At 31.1% G+C, this 27,844-nt stretch overlaps 2 long non-coding RNA genes across 2 annotated transcripts in view; one reads left to right on the top strand and one right to left on the bottom strand.

The window, feature by feature from the left end:
- The window catches only part of LOC143058495 (uncharacterized), a 45,409-nt gene extending 18,306 nt beyond the window's left edge, over window positions 1-27,103 (bottom strand). The window contains exon 1 of the long non-coding RNA XR_012973088.1: window positions 26,409-27,103. This is a non-coding gene — a long non-coding RNA (uncharacterized LOC143058495). The remainder of the gene's footprint in view (window positions 1-26,408) is intronic.
- On the top strand, window positions 1,365-2,642 carry LOC143058834 (uncharacterized). The gene is made up of 2 exons (XR_012973250.1): window positions 1,365-1,750; window positions 2,519-2,642. It is a non-coding gene; the product is annotated as an uncharacterized LOC143058834 (long non-coding RNA).
- Window positions 27,104-27,844: the final 741 nt, after the last annotated feature.

Genomic DNA, 27,844 nt, shown 5'->3' on the forward strand with positions numbered 1-27,844 from the left:
TAAGTTATTGAATCCTTCAATGTATCACAGAAAACAAATATAGTAAAGGCATGAGTGTAAACCAGTAACATGAATATAATGTGACGAATTATAAGTAGGATCTTATAAAACATTGAAAATACATAGATAATTTGAAAATACTTATTCATTGTGCAGAATCATAACTTTCTTGGAGCGAATGCAAATACCTACCTTTCGCTATCATAAAAGTAATGGTCATGTCTCATTATTTTAGATTTGAAAAGGTGTTCTACGCATTGTACACTGAAAAAAATACCTAGTCAGAATGACTAGTCTGTCTAGTAATCTCAGTTAGATGTCTAGTAGATAAAATCGCTACTGTTTAACCTAGTACCTTTACTCAGCATGCATAGTGAAATTTGATGATGCCCGCTATGACGTCTTATCTTATACATCTGGATAGCCGACGCACATCTTCTCGCGCCTCAACACGTGCTTTCATAACAAAGAAAAGGGACAAGAAGTTCACATCGTTTCCTTAGAAAAAAGGTAAATATTTCTTATGTTCTGCAAAGTTTGTAATTTTTTAATGTTATAATTAACACCTATTTTTTTTAAGAAATCGTAAACAGGTAAACATGGTAAATATAACTATAAAGACAACGTTGCTCATGTGCTGGCAAACGGTTACAATGAGGATACACTGAAAATAAACATGGCTGCGCCCGTTCAATCCATTTTTTTTCACATGAAAATGACACACAGCTATATCAATCGTTATTTGTTTTTTGTCTAAATTAAATCGGTATGAATTTAAATTAAATATCTGAATTCTACTTTTCAACAACATGTCGATACATATGTGTACATGATTGCGTACTATTGGAGGTATTAATTAACATAGGGGGATTCAGAGGGGGAAAGGGGGGGGGGCTTTGTGGGAAATATAATAAATTATATTGGTTGCTTATATAGGGAATCACTGAACAAAACTGTAGCGTCCCCCTTTAGGTCAGTAAGTGAGCCCCCTTACATAACGTTCTTGATCTGCCACTGATTAATGATTTGTTTTTGGGGGAGGTACCCCTGAATTCCCCCTTGCCCTCTGGCTATATTGATTCTACCAGCTACACCTATTTGTTCTCTTCTTTAAAGTCGCTTGGTTTTGGTGTAAAAGCTTTGTTCAAGATTGACAGGACTTGAGTATAATTTTTTTTATGTGTTGCAAATATTTTGAGCTGCATACATATATCTCTTTTCTTTTCCTAATTCTTACAGTTGCTATATAAACTATAATAAAGTCTCCAGGTGTTGGGTACATTAAGAAAACTTAAAGGAGTGAAAATGTAAGGGTTATATATGCTTAATCAATTATATTATTTTATTTACAACAATTATATGGGTAGACATTCCTTAAATTCAAAGATAAAATACAAAAGAAAGAAGAGTAAACAAAATCGACAAAAGAAAAAGGAATCTGTGAATATTTCAGGCTATTGTTCATGTGCAAGGTCATGCTGTTGCTTTGCTCCAAGTTCGTCTTCAGAAACTGACCGTACAGTTGACACCTGTTCGCAGACAATCATGACAATTAGCAACCCACCTCAGAAAAGTGTTTATTCTCACGATTCTGAAAAATCCTCTGCTAACCAAGTTATTTAGTCAGTAAACAAAAAAATTGAAAAACCTGACCTGGAGATAAGGTTGACCTATATCAATTGTACATAAGATTTCAAGAATATCAGTTACTTAAAAATAGAAAGAAACAGACTGATATGGCAATATTTTGGTAAGTGTATTACTATAAGTATGAAAAAGAAGATGTGGTATATTTGCCAATGAGACAACTCTCCATAAGAGACCAAATGACACAGAAATTAACAACTATAGGTCACCATACAGCCTTCAACAATAAGCAAAGCCCATACCGCATAGTCAGCTGTAAAGGGCCCCGAAATGACAAATGTAAAACAATTCAAACGAGAAAACTAACGGCCTTATTTATGTACAAAAAATGAATGAAAAAAGTGTATGGTCAAAGAACAGAAAATATTGAAAACAAAACTGAAGTAAAATTAAATGGACATTTGTACATTTAAGAATAAAGAAATGAAAAATGAATTCAGTTAACCTTTACTTTTTTAAATGCAAAATTCAAACTGAAACAACTCATATTTTTACGACACAAGGAATCTTCGTTCCTTTAGGATTGGAAAGATGCATCTGCTGTCTTGAGCCAGTTCTTCTGCTGAGAAGTGAACTTGTGTTGTATATTTAAAAAAAATCCATAATAATTATTTGTTGTCTGTAATTCATTGCTGCTCATGTACATGTATATGTGTACATGCATGTACTTTAAAAGAAACAACCAAAAAGTTAAATATTTCAGAATATGTGAACATGGGACATGTAATACAAACAAGTGCGTTTGGTTCAAGGTCAGAGTATATAGGCAAAATTTTTCAAATGAGTCTGTGAAACTAAAGTTTCATTACACACTTCACTATCGGTTATTCTATTCTATTCACATCTTACGTTCGATCTCTGTATTTTGCAGATCTGGAAAGAAGAACCAGGGAACAGGGATGCATTCCGAACAGTCAAAGCAGTATTGGTGGGACCAAGAACAACTGATGACCGAGTTCGGACCAGAATTATCAAAATAAATGATATTAAATGTTTTGCTTTGTTTATAGTATTTTTATTTACTATTCTTAATGTTAGTGTTCTAAAATAACACAAAAAAAAACAACATAAAAATACACAAATGTTACCAGGTTTATAAAATCAACAAGAAGTACATAATTGAGAAATGTGGTATAATATATTTGAGACAATTATCCACCAAAGGACATGTTTTCTTTAAGGGGGTTTATTGTCAGTCGTTTCCTGAAGTTTGTTTCTGATTGATTTCGTTAAGCCTATGTTTAGATTTTGCAGTCAATTTTTTTTCTCTTCACTGGACGCTCTTGAGAATGAGGAAATGCATGTGGAACATGCATTATCTTATGGACTGGCTAGTCAGTCTGCGTGCGCAGCAAGAGATAACTTGACTAGAATGATAAGTAGACTTGACTATTGGTCTAGTACAAATACTATTTTAACAAAGTCAGGGTGACTAGAAAAGCTAGTTAATTTACAAAAGTAATAAGTCAATTGACTTTTTTAAAGTCACTTTGACTTTTGACATAGTCATCCTGTGGACAGTCAGTTTGACTAGGTAAGCTAGTCAGTTTGACTAGTGTATTTTTTCAGTGTACAGATAGTCCGTCAAAAATTTTATTAACCACATATTACGTCTACAGCTCAAGAATAGAAGGACAATGTATTTCCAGGTATAAACAGATGTACTACATATTGTTCAGATTATTTGAGAATCTAATTTAAACAAGGGATTGCCTTTATCTTCCAGAAATAGCAGTGATATGTTTGGAAAGGTGTAAGTGCTTTATTCAAAAAGTTAAAAGAAAAAAAAAACATCTTAAAAGTAGAAAATTATTATCTTTATCACATTTCTTTCCTAGAAATGAATGTGCATTTAAGACGGATAATGGTAGAAACATAAAGTGACATGTTAAAATTTTTCGAATTATTACAGGATTGTTTTTGTTTTTTTTGCTACATGTCTCCACAGTTAAATTCCATTTCACATTAGAAGTATTATATATGGTTTACCATCTTTAACTATGGATACATATTAAAGTGTAAGTTATAGAGACAGAAAAACTATAACACGACTGGAATAGGTTTGCAGAAATCAAACATCTATTGAACAAGAGTTAGAACACACTGAAGACTTAAATTGTAATATAATGTCTGCTTGTCTATCAAATGTATGATATCATAACCTTCGAAATACAAACACATTTGAAGTAATAATATTGATTTAGTGATTCATTTATCATGATGAATTGATAAGTAGCTTCTGCATAAACGATAACATTGTGATCTTTTAATCACAAAATGAATACCATTATCTTTTAATTTGATGTAAGTAAAACTGTTCTAATGTATTTAATGACTGCACATGTCTTTTATCAATTTTTGTTTTCAACCGATGACGTCTACCTGTGTCATCTGAAACAGTAAGTTTTCTTCACTGAAACTGCATTTTTATCTCTATTATGTAACATTTTTATTTCAATATTGAAATGTTTTTCTTATAATTATTTAACATTTGTAAAACATTTCAAAATTAAAATCATAATTAAGCTATTCTAATTACAAAATCAGATATGTAATGTTCCTAAGCATCAGACGGTAAATTGTGTTTATGCCGAGCATCACAGAAGACAATAATAATCAAAACTAAGGAGTAAACAAAGATTCACAAAACCAAAGGACATTTACATCAACAGTTATAAATAATAATTAAGAAACAACAAGAACTCCACTAAAAACCGGGAGTGTAATCAGGTGCTCCGGAAGGGTAAGCATTCCAGAAAACCAATATATTCAAGTTATGATTGTAAAAAGACAAGAAAAGGGCGATGTAATAAAGTGTTTAAATTTTCAACTTTTGAAGCGCACATTTAGTAGTAACCCGGTTTTCGAATTTATAAAGGTTCGGATAAAGGTTCTATATCTTAATTTCTATATCATATGGATATTTATTAAAGCAATTCATATAAAACAAATTTAAATACAATGAGATTTTGACAGTACTTGGTACTTGACCAGTTCATATCTTGACATATGTATTTGTGACTCTCTATGTTTGTTGGCTTTAAAATTCATGCATTTCTACCCAATCATAACTAGGTCAATGTTGAACATAGTTGCATAGACGAACCCGCCTGCATACCTGTTGTAATGTTGTCAGAAAAAAGTTTTCATTTTACATAAATGAAGTTTTCATATATATACTATATATTACTGTAAATTTATATATTATAACATGAATTCATTATTGCGATTATTTAAGAATGAACAAAACTGCGAGATCTATTTTTACGCTTTTAGCAATAAATAAATACATATACATGCATTAAATATCAGAATAAAAGTTTTTATCATTATACTCCCCTTTGCATAAATAAAATTTATTTGCGTTCATTCATACTGCTTTCTTGGTTTTATGAAACTCAAACATAACGCCAAAACGACAAAATACGAAATTGATGATAAACGACTTAAAACAAATGCAGGAAACTCATCAAAGCATAAAATGTTTTTTAATACATTTTTTTTGTATAGACCAATGGAAGAAGTTCTTAATATAAGAACTAAAACACTTCGATCTCAGCTATATCATATTAAGTCATTAGCAAAATGTGCAACTTTTATTGTTATGTTATAAAGGCAGATATTATCTATTTCAACTTCCGGCTCAAACTCAACTTTTGTGATTTGTCAATTGGCATGTTTTTCCTGCAGTTATGTCTTTATAATCTTCAGCGATCAACGTTTTAGCGAATATTGCAATATTTATGTTCGTTTTCGGTCCATTAGGAATGTTTGGTGTTTTTCTAGATTGATTTACTTTTAAGTAATATATCACAGCAAACTTCATTAACTTAACATTATACAGAAGCAGACTAAAGTAAATGCAAATATTCGAAATTAATGTATTCAATTTTACTGACGACAATCGCAGCAAGCGTAACACATTTTCTGTTTTAAACAATATTTACGTTATTTGTAGCGCTTTTTATGGCTTCGTTTTGTTTATTTAGAATATGTTAATGTGTGTATAGTACTCAATATGAAATAAATGATACTGTTAATTTTATCATTTATGACTATTTAAATTTTTGCGATAAAAGAAAAATAATGAAACAAATTTCAAAATGCTAGTTTAAACTATTCCGATTATATTTCTGTCGCCCTTTTTGCAAAAAGTTTTGAATTTACTGTAAGTTAGAAATATATGTATGTTATAATCCACCTAAACACAAAAGGTCAAGATTAAGATAAAGACAGGTCATATAGAGCAATCAATAACGAAATGATCATTAAACCCTGATGCCTGTAAACATAAATGATACCATTGTACAAAACATTTATTGTTTGATGAATGTCAAAATTTTATGAAAATACACATAACAAAACAAACTCGTTTGAAAGGATTTCCGTGCAATCCGGTGTTTCAAACTGGGTTTAGGTAGGCGTCAATGACTGTCTCAGTAACACCTTTAGTATTTGTTATATCCTTTATTATTTCAGTTCGCCTTTTCGTTCATTCCTTGATTATAGATGATCATTGATGTTTGCTATTGAATTTACTCAATATTGTGTGTGTCATCTGGTTGCTGGTTCTTTGACGTATACACCAATTTCCAATTGTTTATATCTTAAACAAGTAAGAAAGGAGGAATAAGAGGGGTCTCATCTTGAATTCATGGGAAAATAAATGACGTCACCGAATTACCGTTAAAAGAAATGTGTCCTTTCCTTAATCACGATCTATATTGATTCAAATCTAGGACATTAATCTTTCGGAAATGAACAAAATATCGAAACATAAAACGTTATGTATCATAAGGTGTAATGTAGTTTCTTCAGATAGTCTGAGAAAACAATTGATATAAAAGATTGGAAGTATTACATCTATCTCCCAGTGATGGTAGTACGATAGAGTGACATGTATGAAAAGATTTACTGTATTTTGCAGACAGTCTGCGAAACCATTTACCAGTATACAGAAGGATTGTCTTTATTAAATTTATCTTCCATTGATCGTACATGTAGGATGCATTGCGATTTGTGGTAAGAAGATAAAGTAACGTTTATTAATTGTATTTAATGTTGGAACAAAACAATGTTACTACATTAAGGGTATTGCAATTCTCGCGTCTATAACACGTCTGAACTACTAAAGTGCATGTCAGATTGGTAGTTATAAACACATTCTAATATCTAACACCCTTATCTCGGAATTAACTTCCATTAAGTATATCAACGTATATGTTAGCGCCAATAAGTGAAATTAGGCATTAAGCTTAAATCCTAGGCAACAAGCTAACGCCTAGGCATTGAGTTATTGCCTGAAATTTTTAGGCATTAAGCTTATTACCTGAAATCTGATGATGATTATTCATCCTATTGCCGAACATGATTTTTAGGCAATAAGTGAAATCTGTTATTTAAGTACATTTAGTGATTTTTTTCTTGAAATAAAGTAGTTCCTAAATTACATTCCAAAAATTAATAAATATTTATTTGACAAGTCTTTAAATTTTAGTAATTTTCTTATTCAAAACAGAATTGTATCAAACTTTTTTTATCGAAGTACAAAAATTCAAAAAAGATTTAAAAAAAGTGATTGTATCCAATATTAAAAGGGAGAGACTCAATGTAATCTTTATAATATGTTTTTGAAAATGTTTAAATTTGGAAAAGGCACATAAAAAAACAGGTCGTGGCGGCATGAGATCGCATGATAAAATAACTTAATAATGAATATGCTAATATTTCCCGTGATGCAATTGAATTAATTCTGTCACTTTGTGAAAATTGCAATATGAAAAAAACATATAGGGAAAGAAGGAGTAGTGAAACCCAATTTATCTAAAGACTTTAACAGTAGAGGACAAGTTGATTGGATGCATTTTCAATCAAACCCAGATGGAACTATAAATTTATTATAGTGTTTCAAAACCACCTTACAAAATTTTGTAACATTAAAGCTCTAACCTCAAAATGTCCATCAGAGGAGGTTTTCAATCTGACTGATATTTTTTACAATTTTTGGTGCGCCCAATATACTGCAAAGAGACAATGGTCGGGAATTCACAGCTTTGGTCATATCTTAGTTAAAATTAATGTGACCAGAACTTGTTATCGTTCATGGCAAACAAAGACATCCCCAATCACAGGTTAGCATTGAGCGATCGAATGGAGATATCCATGACATGCTAACTGCATGGCTGAGGGACATAGAATCAACAAAGTGGTCAATTAGTATCAAGTTCGTCCAGATTCAAAAGAATTAAGATCTAAACAAAGGCATTGGACGATCCCCCTATGAAGCCTTGTTTGCTAAATGTGCAACAAATGGATTAACATCAAAAACTAAAGTTCCGTAAGAAATATTTGTGACCTTAGAAAGGGAGGAGGACTTACGTCAGCTCCAGTCGGAGTCTTTAAATAACCAACCTATAACTTCAAATACTACAGAAAACATTGACAATGCCCTCTATATACCAGAATCAAATTCAAAATGAGGAAACTTTCTTCTTCAATCACTGATGAAACGCAAATGGTAAGTTGTAAAAAGTAACTAGAAATATTTTAAAAAAATATTAAAACGACTCTTTTATCTTGGAGGGCTTTAACTAAAGTATTACATTATTTCAATGTAATTTAATGTTTAACATTTTTAGATTAAGTGTAAAATCCAACGATCATTATAAACAAAAACGTTATTATCAAAAAATTGTAACTAAACTTTATAAACAGATTTATTCTAGTCCTGCTTGATAAATATTTATAGTTACACAAAATTAAATGTTTTTATCTTATTATTTATTCAAACTGTTTTTCAGGATGTCTTAAAGTGCTATGTATGTGAAAAAGATACACTGGGAGATCATATGAGTAGTAAATGTGACAAACACATTCATGTTATATGTGGAACTACTGTAAGTGAAGAGGGATACGGTTCTAAGGTGTTATGTACAAATCTGTTGTAACTCTATAACAGTTATTCCATTTGATCTCTTATTCTATTTCGTTTAAATCAAAGATCTATAGCTAAAGTGTAATATCTTATATCTAACCTCCTATAGATTCAAGGGGATATGATTTGTTAATGAATTACACGTGACATCTTATACTTGCTTGTTTGTCTGACTCAATTTAATCTTGTTTGTACATTTTAAAATTTGTAATTTGCGAATTGGCATATTTTCTAAGAAGATTCAAACTTTACGCCAAAACAATAGATGAAGCATTTGATGATAAACAACTGAAAACATATGCGGAACATTCATCAAAGTTAAGAAGTAGTTATTATTGGCATTTGTTTTTTTATAGACCACTGGAAGTAGGTTCTTACTATTATGACTACTCACTTCGACCCAATATACATCGTATCCTGTCATTAGCAAACTGTGGAATTTATATTGTTATGTTATAAATAAAAAAGCAGATATCATTTACGTAGATCTATTCCCGGCTCAATTCAACATTTGTGATTTGTCAATTGGTATATTTTTCCTGTCTTTTTCTTTATAATCTTAAGCGCTCAACGATTAAGCGGATATTGCAAAATTTTATGTCCGTTTTCGGTCCATTAAGAATATTAAGTGTTATCATAAATTGATCTCCTTTTAAATAACATATCACGCAAACTTCATTACCTTAACATTATAAACAGAAGCAGACTGAAGTAAATGCAAATATTCGAAAGGAATATGTTCTATTTTATTAACGACAAATGCAGCTAGTTATTCTACTATCTTATTTATTTGTAGTAAATGTTTTTAAAGAAGTAGCGATCAGGTGTTTCAAAAATGAGTTCAATTAGTTTACAAATGACATTCCCGGTAACAACCTCAGTAGGTTTTCTGTTCGTCCTTTCGTTAATTGTGTGTAGTTTGAGAATCCCGAATTACCCCAAAATGTATGTCAAATACTGCATTTCCATGATAGTATGAGAAAACAATTGATATAAAAGATTGTTAATATTACATCTATCTCCAGGCGATGGAAGTACGATAGAGTGGCATGTATGAAAAGATTTACTATATTTTACAGACAGTCTGCGAAACAATTTACCATTATACAGAAGGATTGTCTTTATCACATTTATCTTCCATTGATCGTACATGTAGGATGCATTGCGATATGTGGTAAGAAGATAAAGTGACATGTATAAATTGTATTTAATGTTAGGTTAAACCACAATGATACTACATTTAGACTATTGTAAGTGTTTGCGTCTGTACTGCTAAAGTGAATGTCAAATTTGTTGTTTAAAACACTGTTAAATATCTTAAACAATAAATAGACATACTATTATAATTATATATACCCAAATGAAAAAAAAAACATTAAACAACATGAATATGAATACAAACCAAACATACACTGAACAAGACCTAAAATACGTTGCCTAAAAAGTAAGTGTATTGCATAGTTTGTTTATCAGTCTTGTATGAATGTGACTGAGGAAATGTTTGGTTTTCCGTTTTATTTACGAAAATATTTAAGTAAATTGATAAGTAAGAAATCATTATAAACGATAAATACATGGTCTTATAATCAATATATAATCTAAATTTTCGTTTAATTTGATGTAAGTAAAAATGATTAATTCAATCGAATAATCCCACTTTCCTATAAAGTTTTATTTAATGTTGTGTCGATTGTATATCCTTTCTGATGACGTCATAGGGGTATCTATGGCTGATTAAACAATACATTTCGCTTACTGCATTTTTATTTTTATTTGTGGTACTCTTGTCTTTTTATGTATAACATTTCAAAATTCAAATCTTGTGAAGTTTGTAAAATCCTTTATATCAGTATTTTATTTATATAATTCACTCGATTGCGTATAAGTGTACTTATATAGCAAAGCATTTTTTAACATACATACAAATAGTCAAACTCGGTTGCTTACTTATGCGTAATTGTTGAAACTATGTCAGAGAAATTATTCATATTTTACATAAGTAAAATTTCATTTTGTTACACTATGCGTAGTTTCATAACCATTTATGGTTATCGATATTCTCTGTCATAAGACCACTATAATCCTTTTTTATTTACTAGTAGCTTTTTACAAACTAATCTCGGGATTAACTTCCATTAAGTATTTCAACGTATACAAATAATTTGTAATTCCAGCACAGTAGTTCTGTGTGATCTCCTATTATATATCGTTTAAATCAAATATCTATAACTAACAAATAATATTTAATATACTTCCTTGTTTGCAGAGGTCCCTTTAATCTTTCTTGTCACATTTAACATTTGTAATTTGTTATTTGCAAATGGGCATATTTTTTAATGTCTTTATAATCCTTAGAGATCAAAACTTTAGCGGATAAAGCAATATATATGTTGCTTTGCAATCCATTAGGTCTCTTTTGCTGGTAATATTACCGGATTGATCTGCTTTTAGTATTATATCACGTAAACTTCATTTATTTAAACATGTTTAATAAAACCAGACTTAAGTAAGTGCAAGTATTATAAATGAATTTATTTCTTTATCAACGACAATTGCAACAAGTAAAGCAAATTTTCACGATTTAATAATATTTACGTATTTGTAACGCTTCGTTTTGTTAATCAAAGAAAGAGTAATAAATTCCTCAATGTAAAACGTGACATGATTATCAATGAGGAAATTAAACACTAAAAGACAGGGATATTGAAAATTTAAAAAAGGTCAACAAAGAGTATTCAACAATGAATTATATATGCCCTTGTCCTACTGTCTCTAAACTATTTGCTTGTAATGAAACTAGAATAGGAACTTTGATAATCTATGAATTACTACATTGGTTTTAAGAGTGGGCTCTCATCCGAACCACTCATATCTACTCCACTTTTGATAAACACGCAAAAGTATGAATTAATTGAAATACAAAGGATTTTCTAATCCAAGGCATAGAATACCTTAGCCGTATTTGGCACAATATTTTGGAACTTTGGGTTTTCAGTGCTCTTCAACTTTGTACTCGCTTTGGATTTCTACCTTTTTGATATGAGCGTCAATGATGAGTCTTATTGAGACGAAATAAGACGAAATACACGTCTGGCTTATCAAATTATCAACCATACACATTGGATAACTATTAAAACCACTGGGTTGAAGGCACTCCTGGTGGACGTATTGTTCCTGAGGGTATATTTATATGCTTATTTTAAAAAAAAAAATACTATTTGCAAAAGTATGATTTATTGGAAATACTAAGAATTGTCTTATCCAAGGCAGAGATTACTTTCGCACAACATTTTTTTAATTTAGGGTCCTAAACGCTCTTCAACTTTGCTCTAAGTTTTTGTTTTCTAACTATTTTGATATGAGCGTTACTGATACATCTTATTAGCCGAATCGAGTGTCTGATGTATCAAGTGATAAACCTAGTATCTTTGATAACTTTTTACAGTTTATAATTTAGGTGGAAATACACATAGATATGGCCTGTAGTAAAATATTCGTGGATTTACTTCTAAAAGTAAGCAAAGGATGTATATAAACGATAACACGATGTGTTATTTTATGTTTTCTCTCATCAGATGCGCCTTTCGACAATCAATATCAATTCAGTAATCCGTTTTGAGACAAAGGCATGTGAAAATACAATATCTTATAAAATCGTTGATGTGTTGGATTAACCGGAAAACACAGGTAGTATTGTCGAATATGATCCTAACAAGGAACCAGAGCTATACATAAGGGAGATTCATTACTTATTTTCAATTCATCTATTCAACTTCAATGATACGATATCCGTATGATTATGTCAGAACTAATATACTCAGCTACAAAAAAATAGCATTTTGAAATTTGCACTGAATTCACTAAAAAGACCATGCTGTTTTATTTTATTTTAATTTTATTAATCATGTTTATGATGTCATAAGAACATTATGAAGATATAAATTTTGAAAAAAAATCATCGGTAACTTTGGACTACTTTGCAAGCAAGACAGCAATAATTATATACAGACTGTTCTCCGCTTCTTATTGATTCAAAATTTAAGTAGCAGACGCCCGAGGGTTCAGCATGTTTTACACTCGTATTGTAATTATGATGCTCAGCATTAATTTTGTATCAGAATTGTACACACGAGAATGTGTGAAAAATGTAAAAAAAAAAGAGGCTAAAGATGTGTAAATTCAAATTCATAAATAGAAAATGAACCGACGAAGACATAACTCAAAAATGTAAAAGCGACCAATAGACAAACAGCAATATACACATAGAAAATTAAAGACTCAGCAACACGACCACCAAAAACAGGATTGTCGCAGGTGCTCAAAATGTTGTTCCTATGCGTTTATAATATTCCTTTTACATTGTGTTCAGATAAAGTAAAACTGTATCTGATCTATTTACAATTAGATTTGTTTTTATGTGCATCTTTGACATTTGAAGCTATAAACAGCAATTCAACTTCAAAGGTGCATATTTAAAAGATGAAGAGGGAAAGAACGCATGAAGTTGTTTTCTTGCATAAGTGATTGAAATTAAGTATCTTGCAGTTATTGCATGGAAACTTACAGAAAGGTATCAGTAATATAATAGATGTAGGCAAGACAAATCATATAAATGATTGTTTCATTGCAACGTGTGAACAATTTTCTACTTTTAAGGAGATATGCGAATATCTTTATTAACTTAAGTTGTCCTTTGTTGTTGATGTCAAATGAGACTTTTTTAAGAGATTGTATTTTTTATTACTACACGTATTTTTGACGTCAATTCGTCTATATATATGACCATGTGAATCGATCGTTAGGGTAAAATAAAAAAAAATATACTTTTGTCCTGCCTTTTGACTTAAATACTAAAATAGGGTTAGGTAGGTATAATTATCTTATGGATGAAATATTATTCACAGTTAATACGGAGAAATGCTCCAAATTTCAACGGTAACAGAAATGTATGGACGTTTAGGATGATTACACAAAAATGTCTAGACATTACCGGTGATTTACTGATGTCTGGAAGTTTACGGTACTTCATCAAATATGTCTTGACATCAACGGTGACTTCCCAAAAATGTCTGGAAGTCTACGGTGCTATACCAAAAATTTTTCTGACGTAAACTGTGATTAACCAAAAACGTCAAGGCGCTTGTAGAGCTTAAACAAAAACACTATTAAATCTGTTAAAGTTACAATAACAATTTTGAGGGAATGTTGAACCAGACCACTTAGCTATATTAGTTTGCCTAGCTCGGCTGAGGGAGAAAGTGATTTTTGTTCCAAAAATGAGTTAAATCAGGCCATAAATGACTGCTCTAGTTACTACGTCTTAAATAGTTTCAAATCTTTGTTGGTGGCAGAATATTGATATTCAAAACACGACCCTATGTAGCCTTGCTCAACTGAAGGAGAGGCCGATCAGGTGTTTCAAAAATGAATTCAAGCAGGCCTCAAATGACTTTGTCGTAACATCTTTATCAGTTGTCGTATCTTTATGATTGCTGTTTGTCTTATCATTTATACTGTGTTAATGACAGAGCAATGATATTCGCTCTTTCATTTATCATTTTTTTTTTGTATCTTCGATTGCTGTTTTCTCAACACAAACGCCTATTTCAAACCATCCATATATATATATATATATTTATATCAAACTGTATCATTTGTATACAATGACTGTACCCAGTCAGGAATATGACTGTTATTTGATGTGTTTGAACTTTTGATTTTTCAATTTGATAACAGACTTTCCTTTTTTTATTTTCCTAGGAGTTCGGTTTTTATTTTTAACTTATTACAAACAATGGAATAACAAACCATTAAATGAGATGATAAAACCTTTTGACTTTTCCTATCATTTGTCATAAATAGCTAATCTTATAAAAGATTAAATCGTTAATGTTAAAAATTCAACCTTGAAACAAAATGAACATTGCAAACATTGCTGATATAGTTTTTATGGGCATCAAGGGATGCCATAATGTAATTATTGTCTCATAATCTCTGCTAATGAAAACTCATAGGGTGGAAAGTAAAGTAATTAATTACAGTTTCTGTCAGAACGATGTTCTGACTAATTAATTATTAAAAGATATAATGAAATATAAAATCAGTAAAATTCTCACCATGTCTTACAATATGGTTTTCTTATACATCATCTATTAACTAAGAATTGAATTGAGCCTGAACATATAATATGCTCTAATACATCTGAAGTATGTTAACGTTAGTTCATCGTTCTTATTATATTTCACTTTCACATTGCACCAAGAGGATTATATTTACAAGAAAGTGATAGATTTCCAATTAATTTCAATCAAGCAGTGGTTTTTTCTTGAACACAGTGAGACGTTTTCAAGTAGATTTTTCTACATTACAATTCCTTATGTCAGTTTCGTATATTTGTTTTCTATCCAGAGATATATTTCTTCCTTTAATACCCAGACTCAAGATTAAATTTTGGCAAATGTAACCATGATTATCTACACTTTTTTTAATCAAAATGTAGTCTTTCCTCTGTCAACTTCCTATTATGAACATGATGAAAATGTCTTGGAGACATCTGTATATCATTCATACAAATTAATACATTAAATATGAAATAATTGCACTAGCCATGGTCTCAATTGTAATCATGAACATTCGTATATCTTCCTGGCCTTTTTTTTCACAACAGACATTAAGGTTGTGACTTCAGAGTCTGAAGTAATCGTAATTTCTCCTAAACCGCTAACAATTATTTTGGGTTTTTTTTGTCTTAACATCGGAACCAATAAAATTGAGAATGCAAATGGGGAATGTGTCAAAGAGACAACAAACCAACCAAAAATCAGACAACAGCCGAAGGCCACCAATAGGTCTTCAATGTAGCGAGAAACTTCTGCACCCGGAGGCGTCCTTCAGTTTCAAACTAGAGTTTACTTTCAAGTGACAAAAACTCTTATATCTGCATTTTATAATTCACGAGTGAATCTATTTGTCAGAATTATTCTCGGTAAATTGGTATGTTATCAATAAGGCCATTAGTTTTTGTCTAGTTTGTATAGGTTCACATGTCAGAGTCTGTTACAGCAGAGTAAACAGTATAGGTGTTGTAGGTCGTAGATTGACCTATAATTGCTTATATTCACCTTATTTGAACTTAGTCGGTCAGTTGTTACATTGGCAATAATACCACATTTTCTTATTCTTACATTGTTTTTTCTCCTACAATTATTACTTACGCTTGGATATCTTTATAAAAATTGACATTTCATGAACGAATACTATGGGGAGAAACAAACTGTGACATTAACAATAATTTGATTATTACGGTTTCCGCTCACATAATCAGTATTGTATACGAATGATCTTTGATGCCACATTAGTGTATATAGATGGCTTTATTTGCATACCAGATTTGTCAACTGAAGGATAAAGTTATATACGGCTTGATGTCAAGGAACAGTAAATGAGCTATGTTTCAGATCTAAGCATTTTACAAACAACTGTGACATAACCCATTTACTGAAACCTTGAACATGTCTTAAGCAATATCCAATGCATTATATGGGCAGGACAATTTTTGTATAGACTAAGTGATTCTTCATTAAGACCAAACTTATTGACGCCAAATGTTTTGTTTCGAAAGGCAATCTAATTGTTTATACCAAAATATGTAAAGGAAGTACCGTTTATTTTGAATATGAATTGTTTATAATGTTAACAATAACCACTGTAAGTGTACGCTTTTGAAAATTTTCTCAGCACTCATTTTGAGACAGCGAATTTAAGGTAAAGATTAAAACTACCTACTTTATTCAAGGACGTTAACAGAAGAGTAAGAGAAACTATCAACAGTGAACAACAATTTAATGTTCATATAGGTATCAGTAGAATTGCATGAGAACACGTACAAAAGAAGTACTGTATGACCTGCACTATATAATTGCGAAAGATAAAATTTCAAATTTATTGATTTTAACACCTTAAGGTAGCACAATACAAAGATTTTTCACTCCCTATCAGACAACTTTAAACTGATGTAATTCATTTCATCCTTCTTTATATTTTATAAATGAGATACCAAAAGAAAGAAGAAAGATTAATCTTTCCAATTGTGATAATTTCATTATGACATAATTATTACATAATTAATTATTATGTAATTAGTTGCTATATTCTGATGTTCACACTTGAATGAATTTAGCGTCTTTGTTCTTCATAGCATCCAAAAATATTCTATAAATTCTTGTACAACACAGCTTAACTTCCAAAACCGTGTCTTAGATTTTCAAAAACATCAATAGAACAAATTTTTTACCCACTTGAATTTAGTGGTCACTTATGAGTTCATGTTGCAAACTTCATTGAAGATTTATGAGCGAACGAAATACAATAGGTAAAATCTGAGACATGATTTTTTAGGTCAAACTGTGTTTTGCAAGAATCTATAAAAAAAAAGATTAGGATGCTATGAATAACAAAGAAGCTAAATTCATTCAAGTGTGGACATCAAATGGCAAATAATTACATAACAATTAATTATGAAAAATCTTTGTATTGTGCTACCTTAATATAACTTTTTTATAATAGTCCTTATCATGTGCATGTATATGGCACATACCTTACTCATACTTTAATCATACCAAACTGATTGATTGATTGTTGGTTGCTTAACGTCCAGTGGAAATCATTTCATGCAATGACGAGAACAAGTTAACAATAAATACAATAGGTAGATAATATGATAGAGACCATCCGGGATGAAAGTCGGAGAAATTTGGATAACCATGGAAAATAAGGTTATATTGGATATGGACATAAAATTTTGCCTAGCAACAGGCAACCTACTGACCCCTCACAGAGTGGTTGCGAGGGTTCTTAACGTGCAAAGAGTGTGGTACTCTCTTTACACAAGGCATCGGATTTAACGTCCCCATTCTGACAGGACTTCTTTTTATTGTAAGCTATAATAATACTTTTATTTCCTTAATGACAAAAATCTGTGGCATTTGGGCTACAATGCTGACTAATGCATAATTTGTCAGCTGAACACTACATAAATGTAACTACAAATTAAACAGTAGCATTTCATTGTCTCTCTGTCTATTGATTTTGTGATAATTGGTCTCGTCTCAGTCCAAAGGGAAATTGTCAAATTCATTTGTAGAGTAAGCATTGGACTTAGTAGTTCAAAGAATACGAAACTAATTCATTGACTGAAACTGTTTCCAAATGCAAAGTGTACAAACTTATTCGTGGACTAAATATCTTTTCGAATGCAAAGTGTATGCACATAATCCATGGACTAAATATTTTTTCAAATGCAAAGTTCACTATATTTAAATGTTATGTGCTTAAGGGGAATTTTGATAATCAAAAAACTTTCAATATTATAATAGACGGCAAAACAAAATTGTGAAGAATACACACGTTTATAAATATCAGGATTTTACATATTAACTTCAATTGAAACTGGGCTGGAAACTATTTGATGACTTGGACGTAAAATACTTTAAAATCTAAAATTTTTTGCGTTCGATAAACTTTCGGGACTTTTGCGGGAAGAAAAATGACGCTAATATAAATGGCGGTGTATACTTCAAACTTGGATTGTTCTACATTTAATTATATTTGAATATTACGAAATTAATTCGCCATGAAGTGGGCTATAAAGGGGTAAACGAGAAATAAAGTTTCGGCAAAAGTAAGTTGGTTTGCGGTTATATCTTTCTGATTTTTTAAAAGTTATCATGTAGCTTCCATATTGTTTATGAGCGACATGCACAAATTAAAAAGCAACTTAAACAAATGTTCAAATAAAACATTAGACACTTTTGTTGGGAAAAAAGATATAAAGTAAATGATTATACGGTTTTTCTCTATCCCCTTTTCGTAATCGAATTTGCCGAACCAGCATGACTGATATTGTTGATACCATTGTCTTAACCAATCAATGAGAATGACCGGTGCAGAAAATTATTTAACCTATAATGTTGAAGGGTTAAACACATTATCCTTGAGGTTATTGATGTGATTAACTAACAAACTGAATAAAAAGGAAAGTGGTGAAAAAAACCAATAAACATATTCTAACTGAACAAACTGACATTTTCATGGTAGGACGAAAAACAACGAAATCCTGCATCAGTACACAAAATAGAAAACTATGGACTACGTTACAGGAACCCAAACAAATTATCATACAAAACATTTATAATTTTCATCCTCAATTTCAAACTTTATGAAACACCAAGATTCCACATGAATATGCACCCAAAGGAACTTTCTTTAGAAAACGCAGATATGAATTGCGATAATTAACTGTCTTTTCTAAATATTTCAGTTTTACACCGGAAATTGACCCCAAATATTACCGTTTTGCGTTCCCTTTTAGTTATTTTTCAAGTTGCAGACGGTAATCTTCCTTTAATAATTGACATCAACCGAGCCTGTATACATCTTGATATTGTTCATGTTTTATTTGTATTATCATGAATCACTTTGTTGATGATGTTGTAATGAGGAACGTTTTTAATTTGTAAGATTTGCTATCATTGTGCATACGTCTATATCATACACCTGTCTATTAATAAAAGTATATATTTAAGACACTTGCTTATAACAGATAGTTAAAATTCATACAAAGATTATTTTTTATGTGTTTTACGTCAATCACACAGTAACTTAACTGCACTAAGGGTAAAAGCATCACAAAGCAATACTTGAAATGCTAGATTATGTAATTTTACCAACTGTTTTGGCGGGGTTTGTATTGTTCCGTATTTAATTGTTTATATTGCGTATAGTAACTTTTGTTTGTCTTTAGGTGGGGATTTTCTCTGTCATTGCATGTACAATGATTTTTTACTTCTGAGTTTAATTATCCATTTGGATTTTTTAAATAATTTATCTACGAAAAAATGTCAATCTGAAAAAAAACAAATAGATTAATAAGAAAATATGAATGTTATTTCTTAAACGAAATATATAATTGAGCACACACTTTGTTTGTTTTGGTTCGAATTTTGTTTTTTATGGCAGAGTAACCGGTGTGGGTGTTGCACGTTGCTGAAGGTCGTTCATTGACCTATAATTGCTTCCATTCACCTCACTTGCACCCTGGTGGTCAGTTTTATCATTGGCAATCTTACCATTTCTTCTTATTATTATGTTGTATTTCTCCTACAATAACTACTCAACCTAAGATATCTTCATAAAAAATTTACATTGCATGGAAGCATATTATGGGGAAAAACAAACTGTGACTTTAACATTACTTTAATTATTACGGTGTCCGCTCACACAAGCCGAATTGTATACAAATGATCTTTGATGCCACATTATTGTATTATATATATGGCTTTATTTGCATACTAAATTTGTTATCTGAAGGATAAAGTTTTAAGATCAGTAGGAGATAACCAATATACGGCTTTAATTCAAGGTCCAGTAAATAGCATATGACACAGGTCTAAACATGTTGCATATGACTGTGGCATAGCTAGTCTATGTAACCGTAACACGTGTATTTGTAAAGAAATATCCATAATAACATTAAATAAGCATTTAATTTTGTGTTTTGAAAATACATAAATTGTCATCGATACCAAACATATGAACTCCAAGTTTTTCGTTTCGAAAAGCAATAATGTTCATATAGATATCAGAAGACTCGCAAAAGAATTGTACAGAAGAAGCACAGCCTGAACTGCTGTCAATATATTGCAAAAGATCAAGTTTGATATCTATTCATGTTAGCATGTTAAAATGGCTTTTTGTAATATTACTTATTATGTGCATACATATGGCTCATACCCTTCCTATACTTTAGTTATACCATATCAGATTCTTTGTTTTGTTGTAAGCTTTAACACTACTTTTAGTTCCTATGTGACAAAATCTGCAGCATTAAGGCTAAAATGCTGACTAATGCATAATTCATTAGCTGAACACGACATAAATGTAACTACAAATTAAACCGAAGCATTTTATTGTCTCTCTGTCTATTGATTTTGTCATAATTTGTCTCGTCTCAGTCCAAAGGGAAATTGTCAAATCCATTTGCAGAGTAAACATTGGAATTAGTAGTATAAAAATGCGACACTAGTCCATTGACTAATTTTTTTTTTTTCAAATGCAAAGTATACGAAACTAATCAGTGAACTGAATATCTTTTCAAATGCAAATTATACAAAACTAATCGGTGGACTGAATATCTTTTCAAATGCAAAGTATACGAAACTAATCAGAGGAGTAAATATCTTTAAAATGCAAAGTATACGAAACTAGTCGGTTGACTGAATAGCTTTTCAAATGCAAAGTAAACGAAACTAATCACTGATTCAGTGCACTGCATATCTTACCATATGAATAAAAAGCTAGTCAAAGAGAAATTGACAACTCCGTTGCAATAAACCTAAACCGACTTAACAGTCCAACAAAATATTGCTTTGGAGACTCTCATCTTCTCTTCAAGGGTACTATGACGAAAGTGCAAGCATAAGACAAAGTACATTGTACATGATACATGTAGGACCTACACACAAATATCAAAAGATTGATAAAAAATTAAAGATAAAAAAAAAAATCACAAATTAAAAATTGATTGTTCAGAGAACAATCTTTCTTCCGGTTTGAAAAATGTTGCTTCCGATACTATCTTAATATTAACTTGACACTGATTACAAAAATATCTGGTTTTATACACTTTGATATTAATAAAGAACACAAAATAGCTTTTTCCGGTTTACACAAGGTCACTTCCGGTTGTTTTTTTACAAGGTTACATGGTTTGAAACCTATTGCAAAAGGTCTTATGACTTTATCATGTATACATATGAGATAAAATCAAAGGCTTAATTGTATTTGGTTAATGAGTTATATCACAATACACGTATTTTTAAATACAAGAGTGGAGAAAACTCCCTTGTACGTTCAACGTACCCGTGCAATCAAATATTATGTGTTACGACATGTCGCAACTAACAATTTAGTAAAAATAATTTGTTGATATATTATACGTTTTTTTTTTGGAAATGAGTGAAAATAAGCCAAATTCAAAATTTAGAATATGAGTTTGACCTATGACCTTGACCTAATTTTCATTTTTTTTACCAAGGACCTTAAATCAAAAGATCCTATTTCTCTATCACTAATAGTTTACAAGATAGAATTGCATATCACTTGTATCAAATGCATAAGGGGAAATAGCTCTAGCTCATATGGAGCGTTCATACCACTTCGGTCAAAATACAACAAATCATGCGAAAGATATAACGAGCAATTTTATAAAATAAATTTGTCGTAATCTTTTACGGTTGCGAAGGAGCAGTGGACACAAGGAAAACAGTGTTTCGGGAGATAACTCCTACAAAAAAAAGTATTCGGTTACGCATGGTAAATTTCAAAGGCGCATAAACTGTTTGATATCATATACCAAATGTCTAAGCGACATATTGCGAAACAAATTTGTATCGCAAAAACAAAATTTGGCTGAAGAAAAAAAAATCAGAAGAAAAACAATAGGTCTTCCACAGAAAAGTGGAAAGACCTAAAAAAGAAGTTGGAACCAAATTTTCGGCTACATGTACCCATCAAAACGCAACAAACAAAAGAGTTTATTATATATATTCGACTTTCTTGATTAAAAAAAGATCTAATGACATTTATTATTCGTTTTTTCTCTATTCCCTTTTCCTAATCGAATTTACCGAACCATAATGACTTATCGTATACCATTGTCTTATACAATCAATGAGAATGACCGGTGCAGAAAATTCTTTAACCAAAATTCATAGGGTTAAACACATTGTCCTTCGGGTAATTGATGTGAAAGCTAGGCTGATTGACTAACAAACGGAATGAGAATCCTTAAAATGGGAGGCGAAAGGTACAATGAAGGCGACCAACTTAAACAAAAAAGACAATGTCATAGCAAAACACGAAAATCGACGAACAAATACAGCAGTATACAAAAACTCAACACAGAAAACTATAGACATACAATAGAAACCTAAACAAATTCTCATTTCAAATATTTTAATCCCCCCCAACCAAACACCCCCACCCAAACCCACCCCCAACACCAGAAATATCAAATCTCCTGACACACCGAAATTCCAAGAAAATGTACCAAAGGGTACTTCTTTTAAAGAAAACTAGATATAAATACATTTACCAATAACTGTTTTTCCCTGGATTTAGATATGTCTGTTTTACACAGGAAACTCTCCAAATTTTAACGACAAAAGGGACTGTTCTATTATTGTTCATGTTTGTTTTGAATAATCATGGCTCACTTTGTTGATGATTTTGTAATGAGGAAAGTTTTTAATTTGTAAGATAAGTCATCATTGTGCATACGTCTACCTCGCGAACCTGTCTAATAAAAGTATAGATTCAAGATACTTGCTTATAACAGATAGAGAAAATTCATATAAAGATCATTATTTATTTGTTGAACGTCAATCAGACAGTAACTTAACTGCACTAAGGTCAAAAGCATCATGAAGATGTACATGAAATGCTAGCTGATGTAATTTTACCCACGGTTTTTGCGGGGTTTTGTTGCTCAGTCTTGATGGTTCTATATTGCGTTATGATAAGTTTATTTACAACCACTGGGTCGATGCCACTGCTGGTGGAGATTTATTTCCCCGAGGGTATCACAAGCCCAGTAGTCAGCACTTTTTGTGCTGACATGAATTATCATTGATATGGTTATATTTATAAACTAACTGTTTACAAAATTTTGAATTTTTAAATACTAAGGCTTTTCTACCTCAGGCATAGATTACCTTAGCTGTATTTGGCAAAACTTTTAGGAATTGTGGTCCTCAATGCTCTTCAACTTTGTACTTTGTTTGGCCTTTTTAACCTTTTTGGATTCGAGCGTCAGTGATGAGAGTTTTGTAGACGAAACGCACGTCTGGCGTATATACACAATTTAGTCCTGGTATCTATGATGAGTTTATTTAGCATACAGTTATCTGAATGTCTTTTGTTTTGGTGTGTGTCCTGCCATTGAGTTATCAATGACTTCTGCGTTTTATTGTTCATTTGATTTTTTTTTAAGTTTATCTATGAATAATAATTATAATTTGAAAGTTATAACATGTATAATGTTTAATGAAATTGTAAAGCGAAAACCAAAGATAATTTCCAATAGATATATATGATTGATAGTTAACTGTAGAAACTCAAAGCTATTAAAACTGACTTTGAAAAGCCTCATGTAGAATCAATAATATATTAAATTTCAAAAGTGGCATTTTATACAATATCTGACTGATCAATTCTGCAAATTGTGATCAAGTGTGCAAAGTGGCTGATCTGTTTTTTAGTACTGTTGTTCAATAAAAAAAAAATACGAATGATTTTTTTTCGAATGCATTTGTCCCAAGTCAGGAGCCTCTGGCCTTTGTTAGTCTTGTATTATTTTAACTTTTAGTTTCTTGTGTACAATTTGGAGTTTAGTATGGTGTTCATTATCACTGAACCAGTATATATTTGTTTAGGGGCCAGCTGAAGGACGCCTCCGGGTGTGAGAATTTCTCGTTGCATTGAAGACCTGTTGGTGACCTTCTGCTGTTGTTTGCTCTATGGTCGGGTTGTTGTCTCTTTGGCACATTCCCCATTTCCATTCTCAATTTTATTTCGAACACATATAACTGGAATTGTTAACAAATTACCTTTATGGTGAAACCCCTATAATACAAAAAAATCCCAGAAAATATAAAATAGGCGAAGTATTTAGTACAAAAGAACTTGAACAGATTAGAACTAAATGTCAACGGTTGTTTTTACTTCAAAAGTATCCTTCGTCTAAATGCCTGAAGAACATTATAACCAAAATGTATTTAAAATAAATCAGCCCAACTTTGTCTAGTATGAATGTTTGTAAGATAAAAAAGATTATCAGCGGTGGAAAATGAATAAACAACCGGGCGCATAATCCGGTTCTTTAATGTGTTTGATTTAGGATTAATATCAACTCACTATATAGTCAAAGATTTTTCTTTTAGTAAGACATAAGGGTTGATGAAGGATAGGATAAACTCATCATAGATACTGGGATTAAAATTTGTATGCCAGACACGAGTTATGTCTTCCAAAAACTCCTCAAAGACGCTCGAATAAAAAAAGTGACATGCTTAAAAAAATTATGAAACTGAAGACCATTAAGAGCACAGCATTTTGAAAAAAAAAACTCAAGGAAAGTGCCCCTGAAATGGGAAAAATAGTACACTAATTGAACATATTCGCGAACAACGAAAATCAAGTGACGACAGTGGTTTCGGACCTCCTGTTCCTCTTATAAAAACACTACAATGCTGGTGTCACTATGACGCCACACACACATGTTGACGTTTATGTATTTTACCTTAATAAAATAACAGTTTCACGCATGTAGCTTTTGTTAAAACAAAGAATTATGAGCAACTGATTTACCAAAACAGATCTGTGAAACACATTAACATCTTATAAAAAAGATGTGGTATTATTACTAATGAGACAACTCTCCACAAGAGACCAAAATGACACAGAAATTAAGAACTATAAGTCAACGTACGGCCTTCAACAATAAGCAAAGCCCATCTGCTATAAAATACCCCGAAATGACTATGTAAAACAATTAAAACGAGAAAACTAACGGCCTTATTTATGTACAAAAAATGTCCATTAAAATTAAATTTTACCATAAGAATCTTTTTTCAGTTGTTTTCTTATAGACAGCATCACCAAGGATACACAGGTTTCCTGTTATTGTATCAATTGATAGATGTATACTGCTTGAATGTTGCAGTTTAAAATAGAAAGTTTACAAACAGAGAATTGAAGTCATATCTTCTGTCGTATGGTTTTGTCCTCAACCGAGTTGAAGAACATATATCACATACAAAAGCAAACAAAAGTGTCTGCATTAGGAAATGTATTGTTTTGCAGTGGAAGAAGGACGTATGAAAGAGACGATATCTTGTCTTAAAAATTTTAAGAGCCTTCAATCCTTTTTCAAGTAATGTAAATGTTTGTAGTGTAAATAAGGCTTCACGCAAAAACACAGAATTGATGTAATTTTACCCAATTCTTTAACATCTTCTTATAAGACATCTTGTGGCAAAATATCATTTGGTTTCTCCTCATATCGTTTGCAATATCTCAAAATGAAGTTATTATAGCGATTAAGCATTGTTGCATTTAAACAAGAGAAAGACCCAATTTGAAAATATAACTCTGATTTCTGACAAAATAAAAAAAGTCTATGGAAATCTTATTACTATTTTTTCAAATTCAAAGAGTCATAAACGCAGCCTTACCATACTATTTCGTCTAGGTTAACTAAATGTGTATACCAATAATAAATATTGTTCATTAAGATGTGTTGCACACACGAATTCAAATATAATATCGTTTTCTCTAACTTGATGGATAATGGCGTTAACGAAAACTAAATGCAAACTGAAATAGGTACGTATAATGACGGATTATTGAATAAATACTAGAGATGAAACTGTAAATTGTTATATTTCAATATAAAAGATAGTTAGTCTTACATTAGACGATCGTTGTTGGAGTTCTTTTTTTACGATATGATTGATTTCTTAAGTTAAACGTAATATTCCTTGCTTTACGTTTGAACATACATCTCTTATATTTCAAACAAATTATGAAAAGCGGCAATGACAAATCACCATCGTGTTATTCTAATTTCTACGTATTACATTGTAACAAAATATATCTATAATATTTGAACAAAGAATTCAAAAGCCCCAATGAAAAAAAAAATATACTGGTAGATGTTAAAAGACAGTCAAAGTCATGACCAAAAAATTTTAAAAAAAATCTAACTTACCGGAAAATTAGTGAATACTCCACCAGAGCACCCAGAAATGTTTGTAGAAGTATTTGCATTCATTTCCATGGAATTAAGTCCGTATAATTGGTGTCACGCTAAAAAAGAGTCTTTAATTATCAGTCCGTTTTAGTTGTCCACAAAGTACGCGCACTGATTTTTTTGTTGAAACAAATCTTAAAAATTGATTGTTTTAATCGTATGCAAATTCACACTCCTGTACCGCAATAAAAAAAAAATAGCCAAGTTGCTAATATTCGGTTCCAAACTTCACACTAATGAAGTACTAACATTGTTTTAAACATAAGTCGGGTTTTAGCTTGCTTCCAATTGCACTATTAAGTAACGTTAACGAAAATCTTAAAAATCAGTTGCTTAAGTCAGCTTTAGCTTCATACTGATGTAAAAATAATTTATTAAAAATCTGTTGTTTTCAGTAGGCTGCAAACTTCTAACTACTGTAACGTACATGTAAACAAGTTACTTAAACATCATGCAGTTGTGTTTTGCCGGCTGCAAGCACACCAATTATTGCTAAATTAAAATTATCCTCCTACTCTCTAAAAACTGAATAAATAAAAGGAAAAAAAATCCAGTCTTATTTATCACTTTTCCCGCCTACAACTAATTTGTTCTTTTATACATCCGACCTCAGTTAAAGATGTTGTGTTACAGTGTAATGTTTCTTTGCTGTCGAGTGAAAGTTTAGCACATCTAAAAACTGAATAAATAAAAGGAAAAAAAATCCAGTCTTATTTATCACTTTTCTCCGCCTACAACTGAGTTGTCCATTTATTTATCCGTCCTCAGTTAAAGATGTTGTGTTACAGTTTAGTGTTTCTTTGCTGTCGAGTGCAAGTTAAGCACATTGAAAACTAAATAAATAAATTAAAAAAATTCTAAAGTCTTATTTATCACTTTTTCCCGCCTACAACTGAGTTGTCCATTTATTTATCCGTCCTCAGTTAAAGATGTTGTGTTATAGTTTAATATTTCTTTGCTGTCGAGTGAAAGTTTAGCACATTGAAAACTAAATGAATAAAATAAAAAAATTCTAAAGTCTTATTTATCACTTTTTCCCGCCTACAACTGATTTGTCCATTTATACATCCGTCCTCAGTTAAAGATGTTGTGTTATAGTTTAATGTTTCTGTGCTGCCGAGTGATAGCTTAACACATCTTCTTTGTCAATCTGACAGCTAAAATCTGAAATGACAACGTTCCTTATTACTAATAGTATAATTATACGTATAATAGTTTGGTTATTGAGTTTGTGTCTATTGATTGACTGATTGTCAGCCTTGCTGGGATTGTTTAGGCCTTTGAATGTTCACAGCGATACGACTCTTTTATAACATTCAATTCTACTTCAATCTGTCTTTTTAATCCATATGATGCTTAGATTTCTTCAGCTTCTGAATATTTACAGCGATAAT

Source organism: Mytilus galloprovincialis, chromosome 14 (assembly GCF_965363235.1).
Source record: "Mytilus galloprovincialis chromosome 14, xbMytGall1.hap1.1, whole genome shotgun sequence".
NCBI classification, from domain to species: Eukaryota; Metazoa; Mollusca; class Bivalvia; order Mytilida; family Mytilidae; genus Mytilus; species Mytilus galloprovincialis.